The sequence below is a fragment of the Arctopsyche grandis genome, chromosome 2 (assembly GCF_051622035.1).
Source record: "Arctopsyche grandis isolate Sample6627 chromosome 2, ASM5162203v2, whole genome shotgun sequence".
NCBI classification, from domain to species: domain Eukaryota; kingdom Metazoa; phylum Arthropoda; class Insecta; order Trichoptera; family Hydropsychidae; genus Arctopsyche; species Arctopsyche grandis.
Window position 1 is genome coordinate 1,011,639 of NC_135356.1, and position 14,270 is coordinate 1,025,908.

At 34.9% G+C, this 14,270-nt stretch overlaps 1 long non-coding RNA gene across 1 annotated transcript; it reads right to left on the reverse strand.

Moving 5' to 3' along the window:
- Positions 1-9,009: 9,009 nt before the first annotated feature.
- On the reverse strand, positions 9,010-13,866 carry LOC143922922 (uncharacterized). Its single transcript, XR_013261669.1, has 3 exons — positions 13,751-13,866; positions 13,118-13,238; positions 9,010-9,705 (listed from the first exon to the last, which is right to left on the reverse strand). It is a non-coding gene; the product is annotated as an uncharacterized LOC143922922 (long non-coding RNA).
- Between the last annotated feature and the right edge of the window lie 404 nt (positions 13,867-14,270).

Below are 14,270 nucleotides of genomic sequence, written 5' to 3' on the forward strand. Positions count from 1 at the left end.
GCCCTTGTAGTAAATATCACAACAATAGGGCTACAGAATCTACTTTTAGCAGAAGAGATTCATTGTTATGTCGATAATTGTCCGATTTGAACGTTCGACGATGACGTTTGTTTTCGTCAGATTATTTTTGTAGTTGCATACGTATAATTCAACTACAACGCTTCGTTTACTTGATTGGACTTGTCTATCTATGTATCGATTTGGACTTATCTATCTTCGAAAAGTCGAAATTTAATTACAAAAATGGTGTACAAATACTGTCCCAAGTAAGCTTGAAGCCCAGACAGCTCCTTCGTTATGGAGGCTATATAGATCGAAGCTTCCATCGACTAGATTCAAATATGTATTGAATCTCTTGGAAACGTAAATAATACTCATGTGATAACTATGAACACAATGAATTGGGTAACTTGCTACTATAGAGTTTGCACCCAGCTGCACTAATATTCCACTTTAGTGAAACTTACAGACATACATACATATGTATGTATATATTAATTTATAATTTTTTGGCCCATTATATTTGAGGACGATCATACCATGTCATTAAATATCCTAAGATATCGTTCGACAACCCAGAGGTCAATGGAGTTGCGGGGGAGCAACGCGACCGAAAAGACAACTCGGTTTCGTTGAAACAGTTATTACTAGCATCAAAACGAAAGACGCACTAAATTAATAGTAAATCGCATATCACATTATAATTAAATGAGTACGACTAGAAAGTTTCAAGAGGAGAACAAGACAACGTCGACTTCATAACTCTGGAAAACTCCAGTATCCAGAGCAATTGGTATGTCGTGATATCACCTGCATCGGATGTTCATAAGTCATGAAAACAGATGATGTCGAAACGACTCGCAGTATTGTTTTACACGAATGAGGACGACACGTATCCATTAAACTGAGAACGAGAGTACGTTTTAAGTTTAAAGATTGAAAATTGTCCGTTTTGTGGACGATTGATTCCATTTTTATTCATCTTGTAATGAAAAACTCGAAGAAATGTAAACAGCTAACGTTTCTCTGGCTTGTTTCAATAATGGATCACTTTGAAATATTTGGAATCTATGGAATTTCACAGATCACGATTTGATCAAGCTTGTACGCATATTTCAACAAGCGAGGAGACAGAGACACGAGTGCACGTAAACCCGTTACACTTTGCTCCATTTTTAAGGACATTGCATATCCAATCGTATCAAAAGAGAAAAAGAAAGTGACCTTTAAGGATTGGCTGATTGCCCTTGTAGTAAATATCACAACAATAGGGCTAAAGAATCTACTTTTAGCAGAAGAGATTCATTGTTATGTCGATAATTGTCCGATTTGAACGTTCGACGATGACGTTTGTTTTCGTCAGATTATTTTTGTAGTTGCATACGTATAATTCAACTACAACGCTTCGTTAACTTGATTGGACTTGTCTATTTATGTATCGCATTGGACTTATCTATCTCCGAATAGTCGAAATTTAATTACAAAAATGGTGTACAAATACTGTCCCAAGTAAGCTTGAATAAAAAATTGCAAGCTGGAATAAAAGCACATAAATGTAATCGGCCTGAGGTGCCGATCTTAGTGCTTTCATGTAATGTATTTTATTAAATCATATACATACATGTACACCCCATATTATTAATTTTATTACTAGCATCAAAACAAAAGACGCACTAAATTAATAGTAAATTGCATATCACATTATAATTAAATGAGTACGAATAGAAAGTTTCAAGAGGAGAACAAGACAACGTCGACTTCATAACTCTGGAAAACTCCAGTATCCAGAGCAATTGGTATGTCGTGATATCACCTGCATCGGATGTTTATAAGTCATGAAAACAGGTGATGTCGAAACGACTCGCAGTATTGTTTTACACGAATGAGGATGACACGTATCCATTAAACTGAGAACGAGAGTACGTTCTAAGTTTAAAGATTGAAAATTGTCCGTTTTGTGGACGATTTATTCCATTTTGATTCATCTTGTAATGAAAAACTCGAAGAAATGTAAACAGCTAACGTTTCTCTGGCTTGTTTCAATAATGGATCACTTTGAAATATTTGGAATCTATGGAATTTCACAGATCACGATTTGATCAAGCTTGTACGCATATTTCAACAAGCGTGGAGTCAGAGCCACGAGTGCACGTAAACCCGTTACACTTTGCTCCATTTTTAAGGACATTGCATATCCAATCGTATCAAAAGAGAAAAAGAAAGTGACCTTTAAGGATTGGCTGATTGCCCTTGTAGTAAATATCACAACAATAGGGCTACAGAATCTACTTTTAGCAGAAGAGATTCATTGTTATGTCGATAATTGTCCGATTTGAACGTTCGACGATGACGTTTGTTTTCGTCAGATTATTTTTGTAGTTGCATACGTATAATTCAACTACAACGCTTCGTTTACTTGATTGGACTTGTCTATCTATGTATCGATTTGGACTTATCTATCTTCGAAAAGTCGAAATTTAATTACAAAAATGGTGTAAAAATACTGTCCCAAGTAAGCTTGAAGCCCAGACAGCTCCTTCGTTATGGAGGCTATATAGATCGAAGCTTCCATCGACTAGATTCAAATATGTATTGAATCTATTGGAAACGTTAATAATACTCATGTGATAACTATGAACACAATGAATTGGGTAACTTGCTACTATAGAGTTTGCACCCAGCTGCACTAATATTCCACTTTAGTGAAACTTACAGACATACATACATATGTATGTATATATTTATTTATAATTTTTTGGCCCATTATATTTGAGGACGATCATACCATGTCATTAAATATCCTAAGATATCGTTCGACAACCCAGAGGACAATGGAGTTGCGGGGGAGCAACGCGACCGAAAAGACAACTCGGTTTCGTTGAAACAGTTATTACTAGCATCAAAACGAAAGACGCACTAAATTAATAGTAAATCGCATATCACATTATAATTAAATGAGTACGACTAGAAAGTTTCAAGAGGAGAACAAGACAACGTCGACTTCAAAACTCTGGAAAACTCCAGTATCCAGAGTAATTGGTATGTCGTGATATCACCTGCATCGGATGTTTATAAGTCATGAAAACAGGTGATGTCGAAACGACTCGCAGTATTGTTTTACACGAATGAGGACGACACGTATCCATTAAACTGAGAACGAGAGTACGTTTCAAGTTTAAAGATTGAAAATTGTCCGTTTTGTGGACGATTTATTCCATTTTGATTCATCTTGTAATGAAAAACTCGAAGAAATGTAAACAGCTAACGTTTCTCTGGCTTGTTTCAATAATGGATCACTTTGAAATATTTGGAATCTATGGAATTTCACAGATCACGATTTGATCAAGCTTGTACGCATATTTCAACAAGCGAGGAGACAGAGACACGAGTGCACGTAAACCCGTTACACTTTGCTCCATTTTTAAGGACATTGCATATCCAATCGTATCAAAAGAGAAAAAGAAAGTGACCTTTAAGGATTGGCTGATTGCCCTTGTAGTAAATATCACAACAATAGGGCTACAGAATCTACTTTTAGCAGAAGAGATTCATTGTTATGTCGATAATTGTCCGATTTGAACGTTCGACGATGACGTTTGTTTTCGTCAGATTATTTTTGTAGTTGCATACGTATAATTCAACTACAACGCTTCGTTAACTTGATTGGACTTGTCTATTTATGTATCGCATTGGACTTATCTATCTTCGAAAAGTCGAAATTTAATTACAAAAATGGTGTACAAATACTGTCTCAAGTAAGCTTGAATAAAAAATTGCAAGCTGGAATAAAAGCACATAAATGTAATCGGCCTGAGATGCCGATCTTAGTGCTTTCATGTAATGTATTTTATTAAATCATATACATACATGTACACCCCATATTATTAATTTTATTACTAGCATCAAAACGAAAGACGCACTAAATTAATAGTAAATTGCATATCACATTATAATTAAATGAGAACGACTATAAAGTTTCTAGAGGAGAACAAGACAATGTCGACTTCATAACTCTGGAAAACTCCAGTATCCAGAGCAATTAGTATGTCGTGATATCACCTGCATCGGATGTTTATAAGTCATGAAAACAGATGATGTCGAAACGACTCGCAGTATTGTTTTACACGAATGAGGACGACACGTATCCATTAAACTGAGAACGAGAGTACGTTTCAAGTTTAAAGATTGAAAATTGTCCGTTTTTTGGACGATTTATTCAATTTTGATTCATCTTGTAATGAAAATCTCGAAGAAATATAAACAGCTAACGTTTCTCTGGCTTGTTTCAATAATGGATCACTTTGAAATATTTGGAATCTATGGAATTTCACAGATCACGATTTGATCAAGCGTGTACGCATATTTCAACAAGCGAGGAGACAGAGACACGAGTGCACGTAAACCCGTTACACTTTGCTCCATTTTTAAGGACATTGCATATCCAATCGTATCAAAAGAGAAAAAGAAAGTGACCTTTAAGGATTGGCTGATTGCCCTTGTAGTAAATATCACAACAATAGGGCTACAGAATCTACTTTTAGCAGAAGAGATTCATTGTTATGTCGATAATTGTCCGATTTGAACGTTCGACGATGACGTTTGTTTTCGTCAGATTATTTTTGTAGTTGCATACGTATAATTCAACTACAACGCTTCGTTTACTTGATTGGACTTGTCTATCTATGTATCGATTTGGACTTATCTATCTTCGAAAAGTCGAAATTTAATTACAAAAATGGTGTAAAAATACTGTCCCAAGTAAGCTTGAAGCCCAGACAGCTCCTTCGTTATGGAGGCTATATAGATCGAAGCTTCCATCGACTAGATTCAAATATGTATTGAATCTATTGGAAACGTAAATAATACTCATGTGATAACTATGAACACAATGAATTGGGTAACTTGCTACTATAGAGTTTGCACCCAGCTGCACTAATATTCCACTTTAGTGAAACTTACAGACATACATACATATGTATGTATATATTTATTTATAATTTTTTGGCCCATTATATTTGAGGACGATCATACCATGTCATTAAATATCCTAAGATATCGTTCGACAACCCAGAGGACAATGGAGTTGCGGGGGAGCAACGCGACCGAAAAGACAACTCGGTTTCGTTGAAACAGTTATTACTAGCATCAAAACGAAAGACGCACTAAATTAATAGTAAATCGCATATCACATTATAATTAAATGAGTACGACTAGAAAGTTTCAAGAGGAGAACAAGACAACGTCGACTTCAAAACTCTGGAAAACTCCAGTATCCAGAGTAATTGGTATGTCGTGATATCACCTGCATCGGATGTTTATAAGTCATGAAAACAGGTGATGTCGAAACGACTCGCAGTATTGTTTTACACGAATGAGGACGACACGTATCCATTAAACTGAGAACGAGAGTACGTTTCAAGTTTAAAGATTGAAAATTGTCCGTTTTGTGGACGATTTATTCAATTTTGATTCATCTTGTAATGAAAAACTCGAAGAAATATAAACAGCTAACGTTTCTCTGGCTTGTTTCAATAATGGATCACTTTGAAATATTTGGAATCTATGGAATTTCACAGATCACGATTTGATCAAGCTTGTACGCATATTTCAACAAGCGAGGAGACAGAGACACGAGTGCACGTAAACCCGTTACACTTTGCTCCATTTTTAAGGACATTGCATATCCAATCGTATCAAAAGAGAAATAGAAAGTGACCTTTAAGGATTGGCTGATTGCCCTTGTAGTAAATATCACAACAATAGGGCTACAGAATCTACTTTTAGCAGAAGAGATTCATTGTTATGTCGATAATTGTCCGATTTGAACGTTCGACGATGACGTTTGTTTTCGTCAGATTATTTTTGTAGTTGCATACGTATAATTCAACTACAACGCTTCGTTTACTTGATTGGACTTGTCTACCTATGTATCGATTTGGACTTATCTATCTTCGAAAAGTCGAAATTTAATTACAAAAATGGTGTACAAATACTGTCCCAAGTAAGCTTGAAGCCCAGACAGCTCCTTCGTTATGGAGGCTATATAGATCGAAGCTTCCATCGACTAGATTCAAATATGTCTTGAATCTATTGGAAACGTAAATAATACTCATGTGATAACTATGAACACAATGAATTGGGTAACTTGCTACTATAGAGTTTGCACCCAGCTGCACTAATATTCCACTTTAGTGAAACTTACAGACATACATACATATGTATGTATATATTTATTTATAATTTTTTGGCCCATTATATTTGAGGACGATCATACCATGTCATTAAATATCCTAAGATATCGTTCGACAACCCAGAGGACAATGGAGTTGCGGGGGAGCAACGCGACCGAAAAGACAACTCGGTTTCGTTGAAACAGTTATTACTAGCATCAAAACGAAAGACGCACTAAATTAATAGTAAATCGCATATCACATTATAATTAAATGAGTACGACTAGAAAGTTTCAAGAGGAGAACAAGACAACGTCGACTTCAAAACTCTGGAAAACTCCAGTATCCAGAGTAATTGGTATGTCGTGATATCACCTGCATCGGATGTTTATAAGTCATGAAAACAGGTGATGTCGAAACGACTCGCAGTATTGTTTTACACGAATGAGGATGACACGTATCCATTAAACTGAGAACGAGAGTACGTTTCAAGTTTAAAGATTGAAAATTGTCCGTTTTGTGGACGATTTATTCCATTTTGATTCATCTTGTAATGAAAAACTCGAAGAAATGTAAACAGCTAACGTTTCTCTGGCTTGTTTCAATAATGGATCACTTTGAAATATTTGGAATCTATGGAATTTCACAGATCACGATTTGATCAAGCTTGTACGCATATTTCAACAAGCGAGGAGACAGAGACACGAGTGCACGTAAACCCGTTACACTTTGCTCCATTTTTAAGGACATTGCATATCCAATCGTATCAAAAGAGAAAAAGAAAGTGACCTTTAAGGATTGGCTGATTGCCCTTGTAGTAAATATCACAACAATAGGGCTACAGAATCTACTTTTAGCAGAAGAGATTCATTGTTATGTCGATAATTGTCCGATTTGAACGTTCGACGATGACGTTTGTTTTCGTCAGATTATTTTTGTAGTTGCATACGTATAATTCAACTACAACGCTTCGTTTACTTGATTGGACTTGTCTATCTATGTATCGATTTGGACTTTTCTATCATCAAAAAGTCGAAATTTAATTACATAAATGGTGTACAATCAAATGACAATAAGACATTTTTAACTACATCAGTAAAAAAATTAGTTGAATATATTTGTGAAAATGAAAATAATGATAAGGAACAATTTTTGGATGGAACACAATATTAATATTATTACTAGCATCAAAACGAAAGATGCATTAAATAAATAGTAAATCGCACATCACATTATAATACAGTGAGAACGACTAGAATGTTTCGAGAGCAGAATATGACTACGTCAACTTTAAGTCTAGACACCTCCAATATCGAGAGCAATTATGATATCGTGACATCACCTTAGTATGTGCATTCGATGGTGATAACGATAAGTCATGATAACGCCGGATGCCGATATTACTCGCAGTATTGTTTTATACGATTAAGAAAAAATACTATATACATTAACCGATTGAGAATTGAGTGTAAACCGGACATTTGATTATACATATTTTGATTAATTTCATACAATGACAGACAGTGTCTTTAAGAATTTGAAAGTTTACTCACAATTAACCACCAATGTTTAAAAATTAACGCAATCTTTTCGAAGAACGAAGTGATTCTATGTAAATCGAGATTGTATTCTGTATCCGAAGCTGCAGCTCCAAAGACAAAGAAGAGTTTGAGAGCACCAAGATCGAATTTGTGATTGAAACTTTTTTCTTTATTATACATAATAAGTATGTAGATACATATGTACATATTTACATAGATGAAAGTAAAATATATTATGCAATTCTTACATACATTCAGGTTTTCTGTGACCTTACTATTTATGTATACACTAAACTATTGTCATTTAACTTTACATAGCATGATTTACTGATGAAGAACTCGTTATTGATTATATATGTATGGGTATAGAATATATGGATGCACAAAGGCATTTTTTTCTATCCTTAATATTTGGTAGATTTACATAGATACATACTGACATCGAAAATATGTATGTACACATCTAAGACAACTTGGTGACTTTCATAATTTGAAACTACATAAGTATATACACACATGTTTTAACACATGATACTTCTTGACTGTCATCGAATATTAGTTAAAACTACGCTTTTTTACAATGTTACAGCATACACACATATGTACATATATTCATTCATTGTAATAATGAGTAATGGAAAGAAATCATTCGTTGAAGTTTCTGCAACAGAAACTGTCCATTCATGTACGATCAACACATGGTAATTGGATTATTAGTCACATTGCGGTGGTCACAAAGACAATTTTTGCCATTAAAATCGCGAATACACAATATTTGGCACTCAAGTTCTCGTTAGTATGATAGTTATCGTTAGTATGATGGACTTTTCGGCTGCCAGATGTTCCGTTTTAGAGATTTTAGTGACTTTGTGACCAGTAATCACCGAACCGGTACACACATATGTAGTGTTATGAGACATTTTAGCTAAATTTCTGGTTGACAAAATTGAATCGACTCGCACACATGTAGAAATCATCCGATAACAATGAGGCATTCGAAAAATCACGATTAAAGAAATGACGAGAAATCTTGACTACCTTTTAAATGCGCTCGTTTTGTATTATGCAACATTTGATCTGCTTTTTTGAAGATGCGAAGAGTCTTAATTCTTCTAAACACGACAAGCTGCTTTCCATATTTAAAAAAATATTTACTGTTATTGATTGACTCGGATACTGTATATAAAAAAAAAACAAGTATACATGTAATACATATATTTATAGTCAGTCTTAGTTTTTTAAGGGGGTATTCTAGTTTAGAAATTTGAAAAAATCGATTTTTTTTTCTTTCATATTTTCAGAGCTTAAACCTTTAAGAACATGTTTAAGCGGATTTTTAAAATCCAAATTATTTTCGGAGATATCGCTGCTTCAGTGACGTGGCATCTAACCGGCGCGTAACCTTACCCGAAACTTTAAACGCGTTTTTCTCGAAAGTTCTTTTTTCGAGACGGTTGACATGGTATCTCAAGTTTTACTTGAAATTTGGTGTGAGCCTTCTCTATACATTACTCTATCGCACGAACTAGAACCATAACTAAATTTAAATTTTTACTATTTTTAAAAAATTCAGAAAAGTCAAAAAAACTGGTAAAAAATGGTCTTTTCATTTCAAACAGCCATTATTTTGCGAAAAAAAATTATTTCGATTGTAGCATTTGTTTGGATTAAGAATTAATTTTTTTTTATATCAGATAACTATGAGGGTTGGAATCGTGTAAACCAGGGCGCGCCATTTTTTTGACGCGCCCTTTTGACGCGCCCTTTTGACGCGCCACTTCATCAGCCTGTAACTTTTTGAATTTTGAATTTTTTTTTATGTACTCTTCAAACATTTATAAATAAAATACCTACAATTCATGCCTCTAGACTAGAATAACCCCTTAAAGTTCATTTTAATTTTATGCTGAATGTAGAACTTACTTTATTCAACTGAGTGCAAGGTCGAGGCTCATTTGCAGGACTCGGTTGCAGCGCTCATCCACTCCAAAGTTCTAAAAAATGCAAGAAAAAAAACAGTGAGAGTTGCTTTCGGAAACTATTACAAGAGCCGGAAAATATTACTTGTATTGATAGTTAAACAAAGTCATATGAACCAGAGTAGGCTCAAAATCAGACGCAAACAAATTCGGCGATTAATAAATTTAAAATGATCGCCCAATAGTCAACTATTGCAGTGAAATTAGATTGTTTATCATAAGCCCACCGGTGCGCGCTCCTTCGTATTTAAGGCTAAGGCTAGAAATTAATTTTGGTTTCTTCACAGCGAATAAGAATTCAAAGTTGCCACTTTTTCCTGAAACTCCCATTCAAATCGCGACACGCTCGCAACTAATATTTGTAATTTGTGATTATCTGTACTTTAATTATAAAAAAATTCCGAAAAAATCCGAGAATTTTATGAAATATATAGGCAAGCCAAACTGTCATACATATTATACATATATACATATAATATATTGACGAATTGAGACTAGAGCTTCTAATTTCTCGACTTTATTTGATTCTCAAGATTCCAGAATATCATTTATTCGGAATATGTAAATATTTAAATCTCGAAATTCGAGAAACTCATTTTGTTGGAATATTTGAATCTCAAGAATTCCCTAAAAAGTTACTTATAATCAGTGGCGGCTCGTCCATACGCACTGCGGTACTGCAGCACCCCCAAGGAAATTGAGAAAAAAATTATATTATTATATACATAAATGTATGTATATTATATGAAAATATCAATAATATTTAAGCGTGTATTAAGCTCGCCCGCACACCGATACATCCAATAATGATCATATATCGCGGTACTAATATCAGAAAGTGAGGCATCGTTTATGATTTTGTGCAGTACGGTTATTGATGGAATTGCTCAAGTGGGCGAAGGGGGGGGGCGCGAGGGCAGCTAGAAGCTTGGTCTGTACTGCACTCCCAACAGTGCTATACACATTTCTTGTTAAGTTCGTGTGCGCGCCGCGCTCTCGACATGCTCCTCACTTTTCCTCATTTCTTCTGCACCTTTTGTCTTTCTTTCTACACCTCTTACACTTTCTTCCTTTCTACACTTCCTTCTACACGTCACTCTAAGTATTGTATTTAAGATGGTATAAAAATCAAGAGAAGCTGAGCCAATGTTTTCAAGAACTTAAATATTCTTCCGAAAATACTGATAAATACTTTATATATATATATATATATATATATATATATATATATATATATATATATATATATATATATATATATATATATATATATATATATATATATATATATATATATATATAAAAATGTCGCAGTTTAGTACGTAGCAGTTAAAGAGAAAATATCTTTTTTTCCGTTATGCACAAGAAAAACTAACTGTATAATGTGTCTGCAGTCTGCACTCGGAACTATCCTTCCTAGTAACAGTCAAAGAGAAGTTTGATAAAAAAATATATGTAGATTTACACCGTTGACGAACGACCCTCGGACCGAATTTTACCGAAAACGGTCCGAAGGGTCGTTTTTTTATAGATCACTATCAAGCAAGGATAAATACTACCATACAATTTCAACGACGAACGGTCGAATGTATCGTTTTCAAAGGACTATACCACAAACGCGATATTTTTTCTATATGTTTTGAACTATCTAAAAATAAACCCCAAGTCCCACATTCACCGCTGTATGATTTCGCCCTTACTTGAAGAGTGTCAAAAATTTAAACTAGCAACGTAAAAATATCAACTAACACTATTGAATTCAAATTTAGCAGCTAGTGCATTTATACAAATAATCATTTGAAATATCATAAATTGAGGTAATATATAAAAGAAATTTCATTCATGTCACTATTACATAAAAAAAAAAATTTGAAACCCGTTGTTCCAAAATTGGGGTGACACCACTGCATACAGATAACATATCATCGATGGTAAAACAAAAATAAATTATTAATTGCAAAGTTGTCAACAGAATGTTACGTGTTGGGATGGGACCAATGTTTACCATGCTCAGTGGTAAAATCAAATTGTGCATTCAAAGATTTTTAAACTTTCGTTATATTGATTGTGTCACGTTTATGAAATAAAATCTTCCCGGTCAGTGCAACTGCAGATATGTATACATAAATATGTATGTATATGTTTCTCGAAAACGCAAACGGTTATGTGCGTAGTACATAGTTGCGAAATACAATATTTTCCCCAAGCAAAAATTGTATTGAAGAAAATTTGGTGAATTGAATATAGTTTACATAACAATTTTTATTTGTTTATTGACTCCGAAAGATTCAAGATTTTAAATTTTAAAAAATTGCCACCCCCCCCCCCCCTTCTTTTTCTCCCAGGACAAATTCACAGTTGGTTGAATCTCAAAAAAGACAATCAAATGATGCACCAAATGGCGCGCTCAGCCAACCGATTCAAAATGGCGGTAATACTTCATGCTTAATAATGGCTTTTACCAATATTATACGCTTACCAAATAGTATCTAAATGGAAATGTTCTCTTTTTTTCAATTTAAGAATTATGCCCTCCATCTTTTTATATTTATTATAAGCGGCCATCATTTTGTTCTCTACATCGAAAGAAATCAAAATATACTGATTGAATCATTTTATGACGCCCAGAAGTACATATATATTATACATATATAATGCAAGGGGACTCTTTTATTATGTTCGCATGACAAGTCCGTGTGACAAGAACAGAAATTTCCGCCGCGCCCCACTGGTGTCTACACACTTAAATTCGTACCCTTAAATTGTTCATACATGCTATGAATGAAGGGCGAGCGGTCGCACCATTTACTTGCCTTCATTAAAAAAAATAATTGAAAAAACGTGGAAAATATGAGCGATTTTTAAAGCAAAGTACTGTTACCTTTTTTCTGATATCGACCCTGAACCATGTTCATTGTGGTGTAATTTTTGTTAAAAATTTTTTTAGATGATTTTTGACGATATGAAAAATAAAATTTCATAAAAAAATGTTCAAAATGTCCCGTTTAAATGGCTTCAGATTTCTGCGGCCCACCACTGGTGTAAACGTACATACACATGTATGTATATACATATGCTTATTCGAACCCTCAAAATAAGGCAGCCAATAACACAAAGGAAAAAAAGTACAGCTACAACTACATACAATTGCGGTTGCTTGCAATGAACAAAATTGCAAAAGAAACCCAAAATTCCCAATTTAAAACAATACAACTAAAAACATAGATAAAGTAAAAAATAGGAATTTACCACATAACGCACCCAAAAGCCGAAACAAAATGCCACCGAATATTGTAGAACGCCCGCTATTGTGAATGCGTAATATGATACAATCAAAAAGAAACGCAGAAATGACGTTAACAAAACGCACAACCAAAATGGCGACAGGAAAAAATATTTTTGATTTCGCAGTTGCAGTCGAAAATACCTGTATGTGTGCGGCCCCATCACTGTTGAGCTCCATTGTCTTCCACAAAGCAGGAGACTTGCCAGCAAGATGTTCTCTCGCTGAAGGCTCGTCTGGATCTGACCTGCGCCATGGGGTGGTCCTGAAAATTTACCCAGACACTGTATCGATTGAAGCAACCCCGGCTTTCCCCCCCCCCCCTCCCCTCTCACCGCCCCTTGTTGCCATGAGCTCAGATGCGCATGTCAACATAGACTTTTCTCCCCTACAGGCAAGTAATCGATTTAATGGCCGGTGTCACATGAAGGTCACGGTTAGTATAGGTCTGTTACTGAGAGTTGTCGCGAACAAATGCGCTTGCGTAGTGTATGTGAATAGGTGTATAGCATGCTGTCACACTGAATCCAAAAATAAAAGTCGAGGAATACCTGTAAAAATCGCAAACAAAGAAAGTGCAAACTGCGCAATAAAAAATGGCCGAATCAAATTGAAACCGATGTACAGACATACAATATTATACAGCGCCCGTTATTGTGAATTCGTCGAGCGTAGACACCGCTTTACAATCTTAAAAGTAATCGCAAAAACTATGGAAACAAAATGCATAACCAAAATGGCGACAATATATTTTTTTGCAATGGTAAGGATAAATACCTTAGTGTGTTGACCATCACTGGTGAGTTCCATCGTCTCCCAGGAAGCCATTTTCAGGACATCTCAGGAAGCGGTCGGTAGTAAGATGTCACCTCGGCAAAGTGTCACCTCGAACTAAGCGCATTTACAACCTTTGAACAATACACGGCCCCCTCAGGCTCCGGTGACCCCTGATATGTATACCCTGCAACAGCGTTTCCCAACCTTTTTTGACTCGCGTACCACTTGGTAGTACATAATGGTAAGGAATGTGAAGACAGGATATGTAGCATATGAAGATCTGTTTTGGTAAGAAATTTTGTGGAAAAAAAGCTATTTGCGAATTCAAGTTATTTATTTATAGAAGCGTGAACGCGGTAAATTTAAAAATGCACTTCAAAATCCATGCCGGATCTGGGGAAAACGTATAAATTGCCAGATTTTCGATCATCGACTGTATATATTGACGTCGACGTTGACTAATTAAGATAATGTTTATTAATTACTAGTTGTTTTACTCGGCTTCGCTCAATATTTGCAA